The sequence below is a fragment of the Marmota flaviventris genome, chromosome 2 (genome assembly GCF_047511675.1).
Source record: "Marmota flaviventris isolate mMarFla1 chromosome 2, mMarFla1.hap1, whole genome shotgun sequence".
Taxonomy (NCBI): domain Eukaryota; kingdom Metazoa; phylum Chordata; class Mammalia; order Rodentia; family Sciuridae; genus Marmota; species Marmota flaviventris.
This window is the reverse complement of record NC_092499.1, coordinates 9,353,011-9,375,156: the sequence shown is the minus strand read 5'-3', so window position 1 is coordinate 9,375,156 and position 22,146 is coordinate 9,353,011. Positions and strand designations below refer to the sequence as shown.

At 35.0% G+C, this 22,146-nt stretch overlaps 1 protein-coding gene across 3 annotated transcripts in view; it reads left to right on the top strand.

The window, feature by feature from the left end:
* Vrk1 (VRK serine/threonine kinase 1) overlaps positions 1–22,146 on the top strand; it is a 79,266-nt gene that overhangs the window by 10,618 nt on the left and 46,502 nt on the right. The window contains exon 2 of one of the 3 annotated variants that reach the window (XM_027950923.2): positions 4,602–4,737. The exons of the other annotated variants lie outside the window; for them this stretch is intronic. The gene's annotated coding sequence lies outside the window, so the exon portion shown is untranslated. The remainder of the gene's footprint in view (positions 1–4,601; positions 4,738–22,146) is intronic. 3 annotated transcript variants of the gene reach the window in all.

Below are 22,146 nucleotides of genomic sequence, written 5' to 3'. Positions count from 1 at the left end.
TATATTGAGCCTAGACTTGAATAAAACCTGACTAAGACGTCTCTTCATTCTGCTGTTTTGCATTAGTTTTAGGTCACAGGCATGGGAGCTTATATTTATGATCTTAAGTTTATTTTTAATGGATTTGGCTAATTTCAATTTTTCTTTCTTTTTATTATTATTATTATTGGTTGTTCAAAACATTACAGAGCTCTTGATAATTTCAATTTTTCTTTGGGGGAGGTTACTGGGGATTATACTCAGTGATAGTCAATCACTGAGCCACAACCCTAGCCCCATTTTGTATTTTATTTAGAGATAGTGTCTTACTGAATTGCTTAGTGCCTTGCTTTTGCTGAGGCTGGCTTTGAACTTTTAATCCTCTTGCCTCAGTCTCCTGAGCCATTGGGTTACAGGCGTACACCACCGTGCCTGGCCTAACTCAACTTGTTAAGATATTTTGGAATCCTGGTTCCTGATCAAATTAGAAATTTGTAGCTTAAAAGAACAAGTATGTGATGATGTCATCAGCTGAGACTGGAATTATGGAAGTTGTACCAGCTGAGATTGGAATTATGGGGGATAAAAGACTATCCACATGTTTAGGTGTGCAGATTGAAAAGAGAATTGAGGAGAGAAGCCTGGGTGGAAAGTCCTGAAATTAAAAAGGCAACTAGACAGAGAGGAGGCAATGTAGGTCACCAAGAAGGGGGTCATAGAGGTAGGATGAAAATGAGAGGAGTATCTTGGAATGACTTGGATTAAGGACTGGTAGATAGTGGAATACAAAATGAACAGGACATGATTGCTGCTTTTCGCTCCTGTATTTATTTGCCACAATTGCGTAACTATTGAGTTAATGACAGTACCTAGTCTCCATGCCTGGAGGCTTGGAGTCATTCTTCATTTCTTCCTCACACATTTGCATCTATTTGATTACTGGATTCTTCTGATTAAAACATTTTTTGAAGTATAACAAAAAAATGCAAACTCAACACTATAATAACCACTACCCAGATCAAGATATGGATTATTCTAGCACCCAGATACCTCTGTTGTGCTCCTTTCCAGTGAAATTTCCACCAAGGTAACCACTGTTCTGACTTCTTAACTATAGATTACTTTTGTCTGGTTCTGAACTCGTGTAAATGGGGTAATATATACTTTGTCCTAACTTTTTGCAAGATTCTTACCATTCATTGTACTGAGATTTACCCATGTTATTTTTGTAGTCTGGTCATCAATTACTGCCAAACACACTAATTTTTGTTACTGATTACTGCATGACATACCACTCCAAATTTAGTGGTGTAAAAAACATTTTGTCATGCTCATAAATTCTTGGCAGGGATGGCTTGTCACTGCTCTACAATGGTTGGGGTCTAGAATGAGTTAGAGGCTCCATCACTCCTGTTTCTAGTATCTTGACTGGGATGTCTTGAAGACCAGGATCATCCAGGCTTGTTGACTGGAGTAACGTTCATGGGGGCCATAAGGCCATGCTTTTCACAGCATGTTGGCTGAGTTCCCAGAGGTATCTTCCTGATAGTGATTTGGCTTCAGAGTCATAACGTCACTTGTGTCACACTCTTGATTGAAATAGACACAGCCTGCCGGGATTCAAGGAAAGGGAACATAGACTGCCCAGCATTAGGAAGTTGTACCAAAGAATTTGTGGCCGTTTTTTAAAGCCACCACAAATTATATACTAGAATTTATCCATTCTATTACAGATAGATATTAAATAGTTAATACTTGGATAATTATGAATAAGTAGAATTATTTTGTTTTGGTAACATTTTTAAAGTAATTATTAGTTTTGGTAACATTTTTAAAGTAATTATAGTATGTTGATGTCTTTGGTACACATATTAGTTTTAGTTGGGTGTATATCCAGGAGTAGAACAGCTGATCATAGTGTATGCTGTAATGTCTTTTGCTTTAATAGATACTGATAGATATTGCCAGTTTTCCCAAGTGGTTGTACCAGTTTATATTCCTCCCAACATAAAGAATTTCAATTGCTCTTAAGCCTCGCTTCTACTTGAAACTGTCAGCTAAGCAATTTAAAAAACCCTTTTAAAACCATATTAACAGTTGCATAGAAGATCTCAGTGTGATTTTCATTAACATTTCCTCATGATTTATGATTTGAGCACCTTGTTTCATGTATTTGTTAGCCATTTATATTTCCGCTGTTGAAAAGTATTCAGCTTTTGCCGCCCCCCACCTTTTTAAACAATTCAGGTTTTCTGTCCTTTTTCATATCAAAATGTTAGACTGTATGTAAATTCTGAATACAATCTTTTGTTGAATATTGAATTCTAAAGCCCTCTTCTATGTGGCTTACCGTTTTACTCTTGTAATGTGTTTATGATGAACTGAAATTCTATATTTTAATTAATTTCTATTAATCTTTTCCTTTATGGTTAGTGCTTTTAGTGTTCCACTTAAGTTTTTGCTACCTCATGGTTATGAAAATATTCACTTGTTTCTAGATGCTTTATATTTTGTCTTTCACTTTTAGGTCTAAGTTTCTAGGAATTCTAGAATTGACTTTGGTGTAAAGTAGGGGTCAGGATTTTTTTTTCTTTCTTTCTTTTTTTTTTAAATTTACACACTTAATCTGTACAAGTGTAGCAGGTTACATTGGGCCAGGTGGACACAGCCTGGGAGTTAGGATTTTATTTTCAGCTTTCAGTTACCTTTACTGAGCCTTCTGAATTTGGGTATGTTATTAAATCCCTCTGGCCTCAGCTTCATCTGTAAATTGAAGAATTTGGATGGAATGTTTTCTGATTTCACTCTGACTTGGATTTGCTAGATCATTGAACCTAGTTTTGCAGTATTATTGAGACTTGTTAGAATCTTGTATCTGAATTCTATTTTCTAATGTATTTATGATATTTCCCAGGTTTATATTATCTTGGTATGAATATGCATCCATATCTTAGTGGCTTATGAAGGACATGTTGACTAATCTCTGTTCAGGCATCTTCTTTTCATCTTACTGGCACACGAACTCTTGTCCTTTGTTAGGAGGAGCTCATCATTCTGTGTTAGCAATTTATGAATGAGGATACCAGTTTCATTTTTGAAAGTCATCTGTACATGCTAGTACATGCTATTCATTTTATTTTTTGTTTCCTTTAGTTTCTTATTTGAACTTATACGAATCATAGATGAAATGTGGAGTTCATGAATAAGCAGAAGTCATTCATGATCAATGAGCTCTAATCTTGACAAATTCTCTCTCCCATCTTTAATATTTGCTCCAGGAAAGTGGCATACCTTATAAATTTCTGTATCAGGTTTGCATGCTAGGTCCTTGAGAGAAGGGTAAGTCAGGAGCCAGATTTCCATGAAATGAAAATCTAGAATAACAGAAAATCTATCATTTGCTGCTGCTTTTGTGTTCTTAGCATCCTGCTTTGTGGTGACTTCTTAACTTTCAGTAGGTCTAGATTGGTTTCCACAGAATGGTACTACTTAGTGTAGCTGGTGTTCCTTCCTTTGTTATTCTTGATGTTACATTTTTCCTTTCATTGACTTAAAAAAAGTTTGAGATGTAACTCACATATCATACAATATATTTATTAAAGAGTTTCAGTTCAGTGGTTTTTAGTATATCTACAGGCTTGTGATCACTATAATGAAATTCAGAATATTTTCATCAGTGCTAAAAGAAACCCCCTACCCATTAGCAGTCACCATCCATTTATCCTACATTCCTAAGAATTCACTTTCTGATTTTTATCTATAAATTTATCCTGGAAATTTTTTATAATCGGAATTATACACTTTGTGATCCTTTATGGTTGGCTTCTTTAATTTAACATATTCTTAAGATTATTCATGTTCTACCATATATTGGGACTTAATTTCTTTTTACTGATGAATAATATTCCATTGTATGGATATACCATATTTTATTTACCCATTCGTCAAGGAATGCTGGGTTGCTTACATTTTTTTGGCTATAGTAAATAATGCTGCTATGAACTTTTGAGTACGAATTGTTGTTTAGATGTGTATTTCCATAACTCTGGGTTCAACTTTTGGGAACTAATGAAGTGTTTTTCAAAGTGGGCTGCACCATTTGACATTCTCACTAATAATGTGTAAAGGATTCCAATCTTTACAGATGCTACTAATACTTGTTATTTATTGTCTGCCTTTTTGTTTATACCTGGGTATGAAGTAGTATCTCCTGTTTTTGATTTCTATTTCCCTAATGACTCATGAGTTTGAATCTTTTTGGGTTCTTATTGGCCATTTGCTTATCTCTGTTGGGGAAATGTCTATCCAAATCCTTTTTGCCCATTTAAAAATTGAATTATTTTTATTATTGAATTCATTAACCTTTGATGTTCACTTTGATTTATCTTTAACTCAAAACATTTTTTCTTCTATTGTGTTCAGGGAGTTGTCATTCTGTAGTGAGCAGGAGGGTTAAAAGAATTCCCAGACCTTCCATTGGCAACATATGTGATTGTAGATTATCTTAGATTAGAAAATGTACATCCTTTGTGTTCCTACCGGTTCTAAAATGAACTATACCTTTCCCTACAAACCGGTAAAATGCCTGGCTTGGACTGTAATCTAAGCTTCTCATTTTACAGGTTAAGAAAAAAGACCTGGAGAAGTTGGGTCTTGTCTGAATTCATAGGAGGTGGACCTGGACCATGACTTTAATTCAGCCCATTCTTAGGAAATATCCGTTTGTTTCTCATCATGTTAGACTCAAGAGATACCAAGGTGAGTAAGACAGGATTCCCGATTTCCAGATTCTGACAAAATATGTCAAAAGAGACTGACAGATATACTGCCAGTGGCAATACAGTGTCTTTAGTGCTGTGAAATGCATACAGGGATGTGTATGCTCAGTGCTCTTAACATGCCCCAGTGCTGAGAGTTTTGTCTTGCTTCTTTTGTATGTAGGCAGATTAGATTGTTGAGTAGTTGATTTTGTCTGGACCATTTAGTAAAAAGTGTTAACAAAAATGCCATCATTCAGATGCTGATAATTCAGAAGAAACTGACTTTAGAATCTTCAGGGTTTTGCACTGGAACCAAGAAGATAGTCTCATTAAATGTACTATTTTTATATATGTAATATTTTCTAACCCCCCTCCCCCATATCCTGCAGTGGTTTATAATATCAAGTTTTTTCAAACTGATTTTGTGTACACACACACACACACACACGTATTTCAACATGGAGTGTCTGTTGCCCAGTCTGGTCTCAACTTGTGGAGTTAAGTGATCCTCCTGCCTTAGTGTTCCTAGTAGCTGGGACTATAGGTATGTGCCACCATGCCTGGCTAACCCATTTTAAAAAGCAACTTAAAACATATTTTTGAAGACTTATTTCAGTGATTTATTGCTTTTGTTCTTTTAATCTTTAAAAGCCATACTCATTTTACTTAGTAGAGTTAGGCTGTGAGATATGTGTTTATAATAATATGAAAATATTTCTGTTTTATTTTTTATACTCTATGGAAATTATAATTTTGGCTGTATTATTAGTAATTAAAGCAAATATTTTACCACCTTAAGACTTTTAGTTTTGCAAATGATCTGTTTACAATATGTGTGTTTTTTAATTAGGAAAAGGGTATTTTTGCAAAAATTATACTTTGCATACATATATTTTGAACTTTGGCCTTGCTCTTTAGTGGTTGTGAGGCCATGGACAAATTATTCAGTTTCCCTTATGGACAGTTTCCTTCTGTGTACACTCAGTATAATAAGGCCTATGTTCTATAGTTACTGTAAAAAATTGAGATAATATGTTTAAGTTAATGTACAGCCTGCTACATAGATGCCTAACAATAATGTATTACATTTCATTTATACGTAAGTGTTGTATGTTATAATTAGTGGTTAAATGATTTCTGGTATAGATTCAGTCATTCATAATTGAGCAAAAATAAATCATTGTGTTAATGTAAGAACTTCATGTCGGTGTTCATTTTCAGTTACTGGTCTTTTAGAGATGTATTATTCTTTGAAGAGTACAAGCTGTATTGTTCTTTAAAGACTGACTAGTCTTCACCATCAAAACATTCAGGCATGATCTGTCTGCAAATGAAGATACTGAGAGTTGTTTTTCTACACAGTTAATTGTAGTGTTACTTGAGGCAATTGGTAAGGCCAACTTGTACTGAACCTGATATTACAGAAGCACTGGCAGATTCCAAACTAAGAACATTGGAAAGCATTACTTTGACATTTTATTTAATCAAGTTCTTTTAATTATTTATGAAGAATTTTTTAAAAAATATCTTAATCAAAAAGTTAATACATATGTACCACAAATAATAAATTTAAAAAGTTTCATAAAAGGGTAAAAAATGAAAAGTAAGCCTCTTACCCCTAAGGCATTGCCTGTTACTAATTAATTACATAGGTTTCTAGCAGTCAGCCGTGTGTGTGTGTGTGTGTGTGTGTGTGTGTGTGTGTTTTGTGATGGTTGTGCAACTTTTCTGGGTGCCAGTTTTATATATATATAAATATATAAAAAATTATTTGTAGCATATGAATCAGAGATTTCTTTATTTTTATGTGCATAGGCATATTCAAATACATGGTTCTTTCTTACATTTTTCCCTTAGCAATATATCTTGTAGAGTATTCCATATTGATGTATGTAGATCTACTTCATTTTAAAAATTGCATGATATTCCATTCTGTGGTTATACCATCATTGATTTAATAAGTCCCCTCTTGATCTAAGTTAAGGATGTTTCTTGTCTTCTGTTACTGTATACATTGTTGCAGTAAATATCCAGGCAGGCATTCCAGCTTGTGTAGCAGGATAAACCACTAAAAGTGGACTTGGTGAGCTGAAGGGTGAATATGCGTTTTAAATTCTGATAGATAATGCCAAATTGATATGCTTTTTTTTTCTCTTTCATACTCTTACTAACCCAGTATATTTTCTTTCTTTCTTAAAGAGAGAGAGAGAGAGAGAGAGAGAGAGAGAGAGAGAGAATTTTTTTAAATATTTATTTTTTAATTTTCAGTGGACACAACATCTTTATTTTATTTTTATGCGATGCTGAGGATGGAACCCAGCGCCCTGTGCATGCTAGGCGAGCGCGCTACAGCTTGAGCCAAATCCCCAGCCCACCCAGTGCATTTTCTGACTCTTTGAATTTGGCTAATATGTGGCAGAAAAATGTCAGTTTAATAATTTTAATTTGCATTTTATTAATGGATGAAGCTGAGCCAATTTGCTATTTATTTGCAAGCTGTGTTGTTAGTGAAAGAAATCATGGTGTAGGACAAGATGTATCATATTTGACCTGTTTTCTAGGTAGTGGGGGATGTGGATAAATGTCTTTTTGATATCTATAAAGAGAAAACAGGAAGTATAAACCAAAAACTAAAAAGCAGCTACTATGGAGAAAGAGAAAGAATAAGGAGAGAAGAAATAGTAGTTGTACTTCTGACACATGTTTTGTTTTTTGTGCTTTGGAAACAAATGTTTTATAAAATTTTAAAAATTTAAAGAAAAAAATTATTATGTATTTAGATTAACATTAATAGGAACTAAGATTTTTAACAAGAGAAAAGAGTTGCAAATATGAAATCAAATTATCCAAAAATCCTGTAATCCTAAATTTGAAAAGGAAATGCCAGTATAGTGATATAGTTTTCCTGATAAAGAATTCTTGTAGCTCACTCCAGGTTGTAATGACAATCTGGGAAAAGTGACTATCTTGGGACTGGATTTTGGTTTCCAAATAGTGATTTCAATTGAAAGGAAACAAGGCCCCTTGGAGGAGTGGCTGATTTTAGGTTTGGAACAGGAAAGTGAATAGGAGTAATCTGGAACATCTTGCAGTGGAAAGCAAGGAAACATTTTTAAGACTGTTGGTCCTCTCAAAAGGAAACAGTGACAACACAAAGGGGTTCTGTTTTTAGTGAGAAAGGAAAAAAGAGAAAACCAGCCCTGCCGTTCAGAAGCTGGCCTGCATTCAGTGAGGCCATGTTTTCTCCTGGTAAACATGATGAGTCTCACAGAATACCTTGGACAAGTTTTCTTTCAGGTCATGATAAAATGAGGCAAAGCATAGACAAAACCAAAACTAAGGTCAGTGTGCTGCCTACAGAGTACTTAGCCTGAATGCGTGATTTTCTTCTTCATTAATGGCTGCTTTGTCTTTCTTTTAGTGTACCCCAGCTTAGATCAGATTAATTGAGATACTCAGTTATAGAATTGTCCCACTTTCTCACAATATCCAAAGGTTTTTCCTAAAACATTTCCCAAATTACCAAAGCAATGCCCAAATCCTGGAATAGATTCTATCATCCCCTTACTCACATGCTCCACTATTCCTCACTGTGTATATTCCTGGTGGTCTTTGGCTGAAGGACACCAGAGGTAGAACAATTTGAGCAACAATATCAATAACAAAAAATATTAAATGATTATAGAGCTACAATCAGCAAAATTCAAAATGTGGGAAATTTTACAGGCAAATGACAAGAAGAAAAATAGGGAGGTGGCATTTGCAAAGAGAGTCAAAGACAGATCAGCCATATGCAGTGACTAGTTTTTGGGTCTTGTTTGGAGATCAGCATGTAAGAAGATATATTTTGAGGTAGTTGGGGGAGATTTGAACCTTATTAGGAACTGTTAATTTTCTAAGGCAATGATGTATAATAGATATATTTTTAAAAGTAACTGTTAAAAGCATTTTTATTTGTAATGTTGTGGTGTCTGGGGCTTGCTTTAAAATAATCTTAGGAGGAACTAGTGCATTGGGATAAATGAAACAAATTGACCATGTGTTTCATTTTTGAAATAGAATGATATATATATATATGGGCGCTCATTGTATCACTTTGTAACTTGTAAGCATTTGGAAATTCCTGTAATAAGAAGCTTACTTTTAAAAACCATTTATATTTCTTTTTTTTTTCTATGAATTTGCCGGTCTGCCATTTTCCTTTTTTTTTTTGATTAGACTTTTATCTTATTTTTCTTATCATTTCAAGGATTTTTTTAAATAATAGAAAATTAGCCTTTTGTCTTATGCTCACAATATCCAATGTAGAGAAGCTCTTGCTTCTATTTTTCATTGTCTTTTGAGTTTGTTCATGGTGCATTTTTAAAAAAATCTGTGTAGAATTTCAATTTTTTTTGTCAGTTTATCAATTTTCTTTATGGCTTATGTGTTGCTTAGAAAAACTTCTCAGACTCTAAAGCTTTTTCGTGTTTTCATGCTGTAATATGATGCTTATATGCTTACGTTATTTGGTCATCATAGTTTTCTCAGTATATTTAGTAATAATCTCCCCTAGAACTCTGCCTCAAGAGTAATTCAGGAAAAATGTTATTCAGTAGGTATCATGATTTAAAAGTGAACACTTAGAGAATTAATTGTAAACAAAATTTGGTGGTTAATTTTGCCCTCCCCTCCCATAAGAGTTAATGAAAAATCTGTTATTTACAAGATTTTTGAGTACTCTCAGTGTTATGTAAAACAGTTCAAATTTTCTGGTTTTAGAGGAGTTTTAGTATTGCCTTACATAAAGAAGCATTTCTTTTAGTTTTTGCCCTGGGGTCAGGGTTAGGAGCCAGGTATCCCTTCCCTTTAAAGGTGACATCCTTAGGCTTGCTCCTATTTTAAAAAATGTCTGACTATCTTGCATCAATAGTGCAATGAGTTTCTAATCTTTTAGAAATAGTTGAATGTTACTCTGGTGTCTTCACTATTGGTTCTGGGAGATCTTTTTGAACTCAGGCATGAATCTTCTACCCACAGCATAAAAAGTCAGAATTATGTGTAGATTTTACAGAATCCATTCCTTCTGGGAGATGGGGGAATGGTGGCAGTGAGGTGGCTTGGGCTTGTGTTTGGAAATGAACATAGTGTTTGTTCTCAGTTAAAAATTTGTTCTGCAGTTGGTAAAACCTTTTTAGAACTTTAAAAAAAATCATTTAAGAAAATAAAATTTGAGTAAGCACATCTAGTACTATATTTTAAGCATTTTACTCTACTGAAAATTTTGTAGTCTAATGTTAATTACTTTCTTAATACAAGTAAAAAAATGTCACTAGGAAAATTTCTTTCTTTGATTATATTCGCTCTTTTTTTTGAGTTTGAAGCGTGAGTCTTCACCTAGCTCTTTCCAGCTTAGGTGTGAAAACATGACTAGTGTGACAATTGCTGCTAAAGATTGTGTCACAGTTTGAGTTTAGCTTAATGTTTTTTAGGAATAAATCTATAAATTTATGGGTTCATTATCTCTGGAGGTTCATTTCTGCATTTTCATGGTTTGTTGTGTTATATTTTGATAATTACATGGTTATTGTTTCAAAAGGTATCATATAGCTGTGAGTATCTGTCATATTGATAGGCATGGTTCTCTGAGTGAAACCAGGGATTGAGTTGGTATTCCAAACAGAAACCCAGAGGAAGGTCCATTACCTTTCCTCTGCCCCAGATTTTTATGTCAAATGGTATTGGTAATAAGTTATTTTTTTTAAAAAAAGCACATTTTCTATCCTTATTGGATATTCTTACAGTATTGTCACAAATGTAGAATTGTGGGAACAAAAAGAAGAAATTAGATGAAGACTTTCTGCGTTACTGGGAAGTGGCTGTATAAACTGAGAATTCTGTATTTTACTTTTCAGATGATTTCTTAGCACTAATCAAATGCATTAGTCAACCTCCGATTAGCTGACTCATTTGTGAGAGGATTGTCTTTAGATGTATTGCTTTCAAATTGTTCCTGATGTAATTTAGTGAAAGAGGTGATGAAGTTCTTTGTTGACCGATTATCTCTGTTGATTTTATTCTTTGACTTACTATAGTTTGGCTGGAAGCCATTTGCACCAAAACATGTAATTATTCTTAATCCCAAATAAGTTTGAAATACAAATGAGTCATTTTGGCCTAGGGATGGGTAAAGCCTTGTTTTGGGCTCCTCCTGAATCATTTGTTCACTAATTTATATTTTTGCCCAGATTTTATTAAAATCTTCAAATACAGTAGACATGGAGATAACAGAGTATTTACACTGCATATGAATGACTTAATGGAGAAAGGAATATGTACCCGAATATCTAGGCCAATGGTCTAGTCTGTGCTTCATTGTCCCCTGAAGCATTAAGATATACAGATGCTGGGGCTGTTGTGGGATGGGGTCATTATTATTCCAGAGTTCTACTGCTAATTGATATATAGCCAAGGCAAGATTGACAGTTATTGCCCTAGATTTAGATGATGGGTACTTATGTAAGCAACTTTATAATTTTGCTCAGAACTTCCTGACATTCATTGAAAAGAGGAACCAGCAGTTTCATGACTCTTTGATATCTTAAAAACTTGGATCATTGAAAGAGGCACTTTCCCACCTCTGTGAGCCTGATACAGTTTAATTTTTTAGATGTTTACAACTGTTCAGTGTCTTTATAGTTTTGCCAAAGCATTCAGAAACATTGTTTACCTGGAAGAGTTTTTATTGATATTTGAAGCTGGTGGAATAATTTTAAATTATAACTGTGTGAATGCATGAAGCTCAGTGCAGACCAAAGGTTGCTATTTATTCATCTTTGAATTTTCAGCCCCTCACAGATTCCTGCACATACTACGGAGGTATTTTATAAATGCCTTTGGAATAGATGGGTTCAAGTGTTTAATTTCCTGGTGAACTAAACTGTTATAAAGAGAAAGCTTAGGAAATGTAGAGTTAAGAGATGATAAGCGTGCTTCCTAGACCATCTGTCACTAAGATCAATTGTTTCTACTTGGCACTGTAGATTTATTTTATTTTATTTTTTTGGAGGGGAGGGCAGCTTGGATAAAGTTCAAAACAAAACAAAATAAAAAAAACACTCTTAAGTTATTCTGTTCCTCTCTGTTTAGTGGCTCAGTCAGTACAGTTATTTAAAAAATTGATATTTTATTACTCAGTAAAGATGAATGCATTCAGTGCTTATTGCATTAGCAATACTATTTTAACAATTGTTAGCTATTTCTGCCTTGCCGCTTTGTAGTCTATGTTTGATGCTTCAACCTTAGTGATACTTTTAAAATACAAGTCAGAGCATGGTACTTCTGTTTTCAGGACCTTTCAATGATTTCCAGTCTCACTCAGAACTGAAGTTTAAGTCCTTACAGTGGCCCATGGGTGGGACATATTCTCCACCCTGTGCCCATTTACATTAGCCATTTCTCTCTCTTGGGTAGTTCTCCAGCTGCGATGTGCCTTGTCTGAGAACAAGATGGACATGACATGTTCCTGCCTTTGCACCTGCCCCTGCCCCTGCGTATATGTGGGATGCTTTCTCCAGATCATTGACATGGCTATCTGTTCTCACTTTATTTATTTTTGCTTAAATATCACTTTCTTGTCAGGTTTGTCAGACCTTGTTTTAAATTCTATCCCCCTTCCCCACATGCCCCAACTCCTTGTCCCTGCTTCCCCCCACCCCTTTTAGCTCTTATTACACTTGGACGTTTTACATGTTTTAATTTTTAAAATTTATCTTTCTATTGTGAATAAAATATAAGCTCCACAAGGCTAGGACTTTCTGTCTGCTTCATTTGCTGTTTTATCCCTGTCTTCTAGAATAGTGCTGGACACAGTATGCTGTCAATAAATATTTATTGAGCAAATGAGTTAATGAAGCAAGCAGTATACATAGTAATAACATAGAATTTTATGGGACTTGATATTTTTATTTTAAGGTAAGTGGCATAGTATGGTAAAAATATTCATTTTTGTCAAAAAGTTTGCATCTGGGAGTGGTGGTGCATGCCTGTAATCCTAGCTACTTGGGAGGCAGGGAGAAGCAGGAGGATCAATGAAGGTTCCAAGCCAGTCTCAGCAACTTATCAAGGCCCTAAGCAACTTAATGAGAAACTGTCTCAAAATAAAAAATAAAATTTCCTAGGGTAAATTTTATGTAAATGAGAGAAGGAAGCTAGTTAGCTAGATGGTAAAGAGCCTGTGGGTTCACTCCTCAAGCCACTCCTACCTCCACCTCCACCCCCACCCCCACCCCTGCGCCAGACCAAAGATGCAAATTGTTCAGTCTAATAGAACTGCTCAGTTAATAAAATGTAAAGAAGAATAAGGCTTAGTCTATCCTCTACGTTTTTTTTTTTTTTTTTGGTGGCACTGGTGATGAACCCAGGGGTGCTCTACCACTGGGCTACATTCCCAACCCTCCCTTTCCTATTTGTTTTGAGATAGGGTCTCACCAAGTTGCAAGGGTTGGTCTGGAATGTGCTGTCCTCCTAACTCACTCTCGATTAAAGGTGTGTGCCATAGCAACCAGCTCCATCATCTACTTTTCAGGGATGAATTTGATCTATTATAAACCCTTTCCTACCCTGAGGTGACTTTTTTGACACAGATACTATGAAGTATTTAAAATTTTGGATTCAAGCTTATATAGTTCATTTTATAGATGGAATGTATTTTGAGAATGAACTTATACATGTTAGTGAAAAATATAAAAAAATGTGAAAGCTTTGGTAAGAAATAAGTCAGTGGGAAAATACTTGACTTAGATGTTCTTAATGAAACATTGCAAATTAAAATGCAAGTATAATATGTTCCAAAACCTTGTAGAAGGTAGGTTTTGCCAAAGTCTGAGTCCCATCAGTGGCCTTCAAGGCTCTGCTAGCCCCTTCATTTCACCTCTGACTCCTCTCTTTGCTCATTTCACCCTGGCCACACTGGCATCCTTCCTCTTTGTTGGCCAGGCATGCTTCTACCTTTGGTACAGTTCTGGAAAATTATATTTCACAGAGGACAGCAAGCTTTTTGAAAGAAAAAGCTGTTACTTGTGCACACAAATTATCTAGAACTGTGAATAAGCGGAGTGGAGAATGCAATCAAAGCAAAAGGAAGAGTTTGTTTCAAGAAAAGAAGAATGAAGCAACAGTGTTGAGTGCAATTGGGCAAATAAATAAGAAAGGATTGAAAATGTCATCTGGATTTTATAACGTGGTGGCCAGTCATGAACTTAGCAAGAGTTGTTAGAGTGGAGTCATGCAAATGGAGTCCAGGTGGCATGAATCGAGTATGTGAGGAAAAAGGAAATTATAGCAAGTACAGATGATTACTGAGACATTTGGCATTGAAAAGGAAAATAAAGGATGCTATTGGAGGGGGATTAAACATTTTTTTATTTTTAAATTTTTTATCAGAGAGCCTTGAGGCACTTTTCAAAACTGATGTGAAGGATGCAATTGTCGTAGACACTGATTATATGAGAGAAGGATGAATTAATAGTATAAATCTTGAGAAGGTTGGAGAGGATAGAATATGAGGTGAAGGACCTGATGTTCCATAGGAGAATAGCTTTTTTACATAGTGATAGGAGAGAAGGAAGCTAGGATTGGATGCTAAGTTGGACTTGAAGTGGGTGCAAGTGGCATGTAGATTTGATTCTTGGAAAGAAAAGGGAGGGATTACAGGTGTTTGCCACTGTGCCCAGCCTGTTTTCTTTCAAAACTAGGATTTATATCATCTGTTAAGAATTATGAGTTAGGAAGAGAATTACAGTTTTGAAGAAGAATAAATAACATAATCACAGGGAGTGATTGCTTAGCTTAAAAGCAGTGGCAGTGTCCTCTGTAGTTGGGTGATATCAGCATAAAGTTAGGCATCAGGGACTTGGATTAAAAACAGACTTAAACGTTTTGCCTCTTAGTTATAGAAAATAAATTTATGGAGTTCCTACAAAGTATAATGTATTGTGAATAAGACAATTTTTGTATCCAGGCCGCCCATAAATTTATAGTGAACCTTTCTCATATGCAAGAAGAGGTGAACCAGTACTTCAAGGAAGAGATAGGTTTTTAGGTATGGGAAAGGTTTTAATAAATGTATTTGGGTGGGGAGTGGTATAAGGAAGAAAAGGCCAAAGAGTGGAGGTAATGTGTTGGTACCATATTAGTGGAATGAGGAGTAGTCCAGCTTGTCCTAAATTATCCTTGAATCCGTGTCTTTCTGTATAGTATGAAACATCAGAGAAGTTTGAGACTTTAAAGAAAATTTCATAAAAATATATGACCCAATAAAGGAGCTTATATGCATACCTATTCTAGGGAAACTTTGAGTAGTCATGCAATGTATAATGAGCTTTATACAGCATTGTAATTTCCCAGCATGGGTATGAGGAATTCATAGAGCTCTTAGTGTCTTAGTATCATTGTTGTGATCCATTCAAGCTTCTCCCCCACCCTGCCCCTCTCAGCAGATTAAAAAAAATTCCAAATTTGAATCCAGAACTTGAAAAAATGCCAGTTGTCTAAATACAGTACCATATTATGATAAATATAGCTATTGAAATTTTAAAATCTATTCACAAAACTTTGTTTTAATATTCATAGCAGAACTTTTTTGGAATGTTATCTGAAAAACAGAGGACCATTTTATCATCAGAGCTGACTATTAATTAGGCTATTGTTTCAGATATAAAAGTTGATCTGCCACTGAAATTCTATTTGAATATGTATAGTTCCAAGCTTGCTTTGTGTATTTAATAACTTTAGTACCATAATTACTCTGTTTACAATTAAATTTTGGTGAATATGCTAATATGGAATATACCAGTGAGTGATTTCAGCAAAGGGCAGTATTGATTTGCATCTTGATGTGCTTTTCAGTTGCATCTGCATTCAAGTTAGTATCAAAGGGAAAAGAAGCAGTCAGATTATGTAATGGATTATGTGATAAAACTTTTTTCTTTCCTTCGAAACCTCTCTGTTGCATTGGCTACTATTATAGTAGATTTGAGTGAAGTTATCTGAAATTAATGCAGAAAGATTTAATTTGGTTATGGGTTGTACCCTCCAGTGTATTCTTTAATGGAAACCTTAATGAAGATATTGGTTTCATTATTAGAAGAAGTCTGGAATGTACTAATGCAATTGTTTAATTCAAATTAGTATTTTAGAACACTCGTTAACTACTAAGGCAAGGACTTGTGCTTATGTTACTTTTGAGAGCAGGGATTTGATTTTAAATAATTCCCCTTTCAGAAATTATCTGAAAAGGAACAAGGAGATTGAGATACAACAGATTTTATATTCTCAGAAACTAGTTGGCTTCTTATAATAGTCCTTAACTAGAAAATAACAGGCACTTCCAGAGCAGTGAGGTCAACCAGGAGTATGGGAGGATATTGAAAGGGACACTCAGGTGTAGACACAGATCCCAGACAAAGCTTGCAGAATCCTGTTCTCCAAAGTAAGTGCATCCCTTGAGAGGCACACTACTAAGCTTTTGTTTGGAAGAACATGAGAGTATTGACAGAAAAGGACGTTAGGCAATGTTATGATATCACAATGTCCTATGTTGTTGTTGTATTAGTGTGTATTCATATATAAAAGAATATCATTCTATACATGTGTGCAGTTATCAATTTATGGCCTCTCAACTCCAGTTTTTCCCCTTCTTTGTTCTGTTTAATACTTGAGCTAGACTCTGTAAATATTTTCTCTTTTCTGGAGTAATGTTAGGTTTTGTTGGTAGAAGGTGAGAGGGGGTCACTGCAAGACATAGCAGAGGAAGGGGCTTCTCTTGCTGTTGTTGTGTCTTTTTTCTTCATTTGTTCGTTTTTCTCTCTCTCAAGGTCCAGCTGCCAGCAGTGCTTTCTCTACTGTGAGTGTTTTTAGCACTGCAGTAGGCAGCTTATTGCTCCCACCAGTACTCTCCAATGGACCGGCTTCCAGCTTACCAGTACTCCAGAAAACTCTACCACCCAACAGGGTATTGCCACAACCACTCCAATGAAGAGTACTCTCTTGGGTACTTTCACTTAGCCTTTGAAATAGTAACAGTTTGCCTGCATTTTCTATTCCCACATTCCTTAAAATTGTTTTTTATTCCCTTTAGTGGTTGACCACCTTTTATAAATTAATAATTTTTGTATTAGATTCTGTTTAAATTACTTATATGTTTTCTGTCTTTTGAGTGAACCCTGTTATAACTCATGATTTGTGTAATTTACTATTAATTTTGCATAAATAGAGTGAAATAAATCACAAGTGTACAGTTTGATTAACTTTTAGGAAGTAAACATACAGTTTAAGTATCATCAAGACTGGCTTTAAAACATTGCCAGATCCTGAGGTACCTTCCTCATGATGCCTTCTTCCAACTCTTAAGTCATTTCCTCCTGAAAAAGTATCCGCTGTTTGATTTCTGTCACCATTGATTAGGTTTGTTTTTATTGAAATTCACATAAATGAAACCATATAGTATTTCTTCTTGTCTGGCTTTTTTTTCCCTCAACATAGTGTTTGGGAAGTTAATCCATTGTGTTATATTTGCTTTCTTGTTAATGGGTATGTGGGTTCCCGGTTTGTGGCAATTGTGATAAAAGCTGCTATTATTCTTGTACTTGTCTTTTGATGGACATATTTTCATTTGTCCTAGGTACATACATAGAAGAATTGCTAGGTCAGTTAATTAACTACTGTCAAATGGATTTTTCAGAATGGTTGAAATGGTAAAGAATGTAAGAGAGTCCCAGTTGTTCTACCTTCTACCAACACTTGGTATTGTCAGACTTTCACAGTTGATGTCTTTAAAAAAACCTTTAAGGAATAGATATTTAAATGCTGTTTTGATGTTTTAGATTGTGTTAAAAGAAGAAAAGCTTCCAGAATTTTTTTTGTGAAGTGAGCATATTATTAATACCTAAGTATGACAGAAGACAATTAATTTATAGATCAGTCTTATATGAATTTTGTTTCTAAATAAAATGTTAACAAATAGAAATAACCCAGAAGCACATTAAAGAATCATCATCACCAAGTATAATTTTTTTCCCTCTAGGAACAGTTATGTTGAAATGCCTTCTACAAGTATGTGGTATACTAACTGCATTTCTTTACGTTTTTTTTTTTTTTTTTTTTTTTATAACTCTCAACACTTTGAAGAGACAAGATGTTGAGTAAATGCTTGTTTACTAATACATTGTCCTTGAGCCTCTTGCACCCATGAGAAGCAGCCCCTGAGCACTGACATGGCCATTGGTTGCCTGAGGTCATCCTGAGATTATAGGGAGCAGCAGAAGGGAGTCGTCCACATCTTTTTTTCGTTAGGAACCACATGTAGGAGTTTCATCTAGGTACATTTTAAAGAAATATTTCTGTGTCATAGTGACTTCTTTTTGTCTGAGCCACAGAGTATATGTCAGTGATTCCTTAACATTCATGTGGAGCTAACTTAGGTGTGAGTATGCTTTTAACCCAAGGACAAAGTTAGTTTCAAATATTATTGATGTTTTTCATTCTTTGATTTTTGCAAAGAAATCAATTAGCTAGGAACTATATGTAAATACTTTTGTTCCTGTAGCAAGGCCAGGGTCCCCTAGAGGGTCTTGGGTCCAGGATCTTCACATCCTGAGCCAAGAATTGAGCAAGAACTGAGAGGTTAACAAGCAAGACAGAGGTTTATTGAAATTGAGAGAAAACGCTCTGTGAGAGTAGATGGATTGAGCTGCAGAGTAACTTGGAGTCCCATCTACACAATGGAGCTCACTTTTACTTTTGGATTTTGGATTTTATTTGGGCAGTGTTAGTTTTTCCACCTTTTCCTGGGGTGGATCTGGGGTTGATTGACTCTTGATTTGACAACAAAACCTGGCATAATTTCTTCTTTATTACCCATGCATAAGTGTCCCCTCACCCCCCCCCCCCCCCCACACACACACACATAGAGGGAAGCAAACTGCAATGCTAATGATATGCTAACTAGTAATAAGTTAACTTTAGGTCAGTTTCTGGGCTATTGCATAGACTGAAGATCTTTGGGAGACTTTCCCTTCATCTTGAATTCCTTTTGTGGTCTTCTACATTTTTCCCTTTAACCACAGGATGACCCAGTTTTCCCTTGAAGGAAGGGGCTTCAGGTAGAATGTTGAGAGAGTCCTTGGTGGAGCTGAGAGTTATAAGGGGTGGTTCCTTCCCCATGCCCTGTCTCCTGCCAGTCACTTTTATGTGAATATTTTTTGTGCTTGGTTTTCTTGGGTTGCTATGGTATATTTAAATTCCTTGAGCACTGTGGGTTCCCCTGATGTGTATGAGAAGTGAGAAAAAGAAGAACAAAATTGATTAACCATTTGGAAAAAGCTGGTTTCCTACCTCATACCAAAATAAATACAGACAGATCAAAATTTTACCAGCAAAATATATACCATAAAATAATAAAAGAAAACATGAGAGCCATTAAAAGTTTTTTTTTTTTTTTTTTTAAACAGTGGAGGTCTTTCTGAGGGTGTCATAAAATCCAAAAGCTAAAAATAAACAATGTGAAAAGATAAGTTGGGAATATTACTTGCAATACAAAGAAGTAATTTCTTTAATACGTAATATATAAGAATTGCCTATCAACAAAAAGCAAGAATAACAATCTGAAAGAAAATGAACACAGTTCACTAATAGTTCACAGGAAATGAAATACAGATTTTGCTTCGAAGTCTTTCTTCTTTTTGTTGACTGGGAATGGGATGAGCTTACTGAGTATAAAAAGGTTTCCAGTTTTGATCCCTTAGTGATTGTTAATTATAGGAGGAGTAGTTTTTTAATGTTTAAAATTATATACAATACAGAAAACTGTATCAAGCAAACAGGTTTAATGAATGTATCTTTCAAGGTGATCTCATGAGCACCATCTTAATCAAGAAATAAAACTTTGCCTGCCACATCTCCCATCCTAGTCACAATTTCCACATGCTTACCCCAAGTAAAGTCTATCTTTTATGATAACCGCTTTCCTATTTTCATTGTTAACTTGCATCCCCTAAGTACTGTGGTTTAAATTTACCTGCTTTTTCTTTTGTTTTAGATATTTTAAGTTTTTTAAAGTCCAGTTTCCTTCTTCCCTATTCTGGTTCCTCCTTCAGTTGTTGAAAATTTTATGTGCTTCAGGATTCCCACAGGAGTTTACTGATCACATTCCTGTATTAGTTTATCATGTTCTTCTTGTCGTATCTTGTAAATTAATAGGCTTGATCAGATTCAAGTTCTGTTTGGTTTTGGTTTATGTTTTGGTGTAATTGCTTTATGGGTGGTGGTGTGAATCAGGAGACACGTGGATCTCTCTCTCATTTCCATGGTAGTTGCTACCAGTGCTTATTGCCCGGATCCATTAATTCATTAGGAGATGGAATTGGGGAAAATGGTACTAATCTAAAACCATTCTTTTTTATTAGCTGAAATATTTCTTAAAGAGAAATTTCTCTTCATCTTCTATTTGCTTACCCAGTGGTACAATTCATGCATGAAAGAGAATAAAACCTTGATTTTTCTCTCTTTGCCAGTTTTTATAATGAATTGGTTTCCTGTTATTCTCTTAAAATTTATTCATTAGGATTTCTTTTGTGAACTCTTGGATATATCCATTTTATGTGTTTGAATGCATTGTGATTATTATTTTTACTGACTCAAATTTTCCCCTTAGTTGGACTATCTTTGAAACTGGCTCCTTAGACTATTTTATATAAACCCTAGTGGTTTTTGATAACTTTCTTGCCATTTAGTATTACAAGATGTCCTAAGCTTCTCTTAGAGATTTTCCGCTCCAGAACTGGAATCAATTATTAAAGAAACCTAGTTTCTTCTAATGGAAACAGTTTTCTTTACAGTTCACCACCAGGATGTTTGTTCTTTCTGGGTTGCTCATTATATCTAAACTTTTTTGTGAATAGGGATAGGGAGTACAAAGTTTCGTATACATAAGTATGTGTGTACTTTTTGTAAAAGGTGAACTGTCTTATAAATTAAATGTATTTTCTTTTTTTAGAATTTTAAAAATATTTATTTATTTATAGTTTTCGGCGGACACAACATCCTTGTTTGTATGTGGTGCTGAGGATCGAACCCGGGCCGCACACATGCCAGGCGAGCGTGCTACCACTTGAGCCATATCCCCAGCCCTAAATGTATTTTCAATACAGCATTTTTAATGTACTTCTCCTTTTTTCTCATTTATATCTCTTTTCTTCCAAATTTGAATTGTGATTTTTAAAGACACCAAGGATAATAGAATAAGAATGTTACTTATTACAGTAGTCTCCCTTTATTCACAGGGGAAATCATTCCAAGACCCCCAGTGGATACCTGAAACCGCAGATATACTGCGTATACTATGTATTATATACATACCTGTCGAAAATTTATAAATGTCTTAAAATTTAGAGTAAGAGATTAACACCAATAACTATTAATATAAAACAGTTATGAAGGGGCTGGGGTTGCGGCTCAGTGGTAGAGTGATCGCCTTGCACATGCAAGGCCCTGGGTTCAATCCTCAGCACCACATAAAAATAAATAAATAAAAAATAAATATTAAAAAACCCCCACAGTTATGGAGCTGGGACTGTGGCTCAGTGGTAGAATGCTTGCCTGGCATGTGTGAGGCACTGGGTTTGATTCTCAGCATTGCATATAAATAAATGAACAAAATAAAAGCCAATAAAAATTATAACAGTGGCAGAATTATAATTATACCTTAATAAGTTATGTGTGTCTCTTTCTCAAAACATTATTGTACTACACTTATTCTTCTTGTGGTGCCTATCTGATGAGATGAAGTGACTTGGACATTATGATGTGGTCTTAGGCTACTACTGCTCACCTTTTTTGCTTGGACAAAAGCATTGCATTATTGTGACAGTCAGTGGTGATAACCAAGATGACTGCTATGACTAATGGGAGCTGACGGTATGCAGCACGGACACAGTGGACAAAAAGATGAAACGTGTAGGTCTGAGCAGAGTGGTATGACTCAAGATTTCATCATGCTACTCAGAAAGGCATGCAGTTTAAAATGGATGAATTGTTTATTTCTGGAATTTTCAATTTAATATTTTCAAACCTTGTTCATCCTTGGATAACTGAAAGGATTAGTGAGGGGTTATTTTACTTATTTGCATCATTCCACATATATGGACACAATAGCTTTAGTTTACAAAAGCAAGTATCACTACAGTATGATTACTGGAAAGTTGCTGCTTTTATATATATATTCTCCCACTTTTTATAGTTGGAATATGTCTGCATTGTTTGGATATATGCCCATTTTATGTACTCCATTCTCTCCTTTGTAACCCTTTTTTCATTTCAGTTCTACACTTGTATATGTATGCATATTTATTAATTTAGTGTGCAGTGCTAT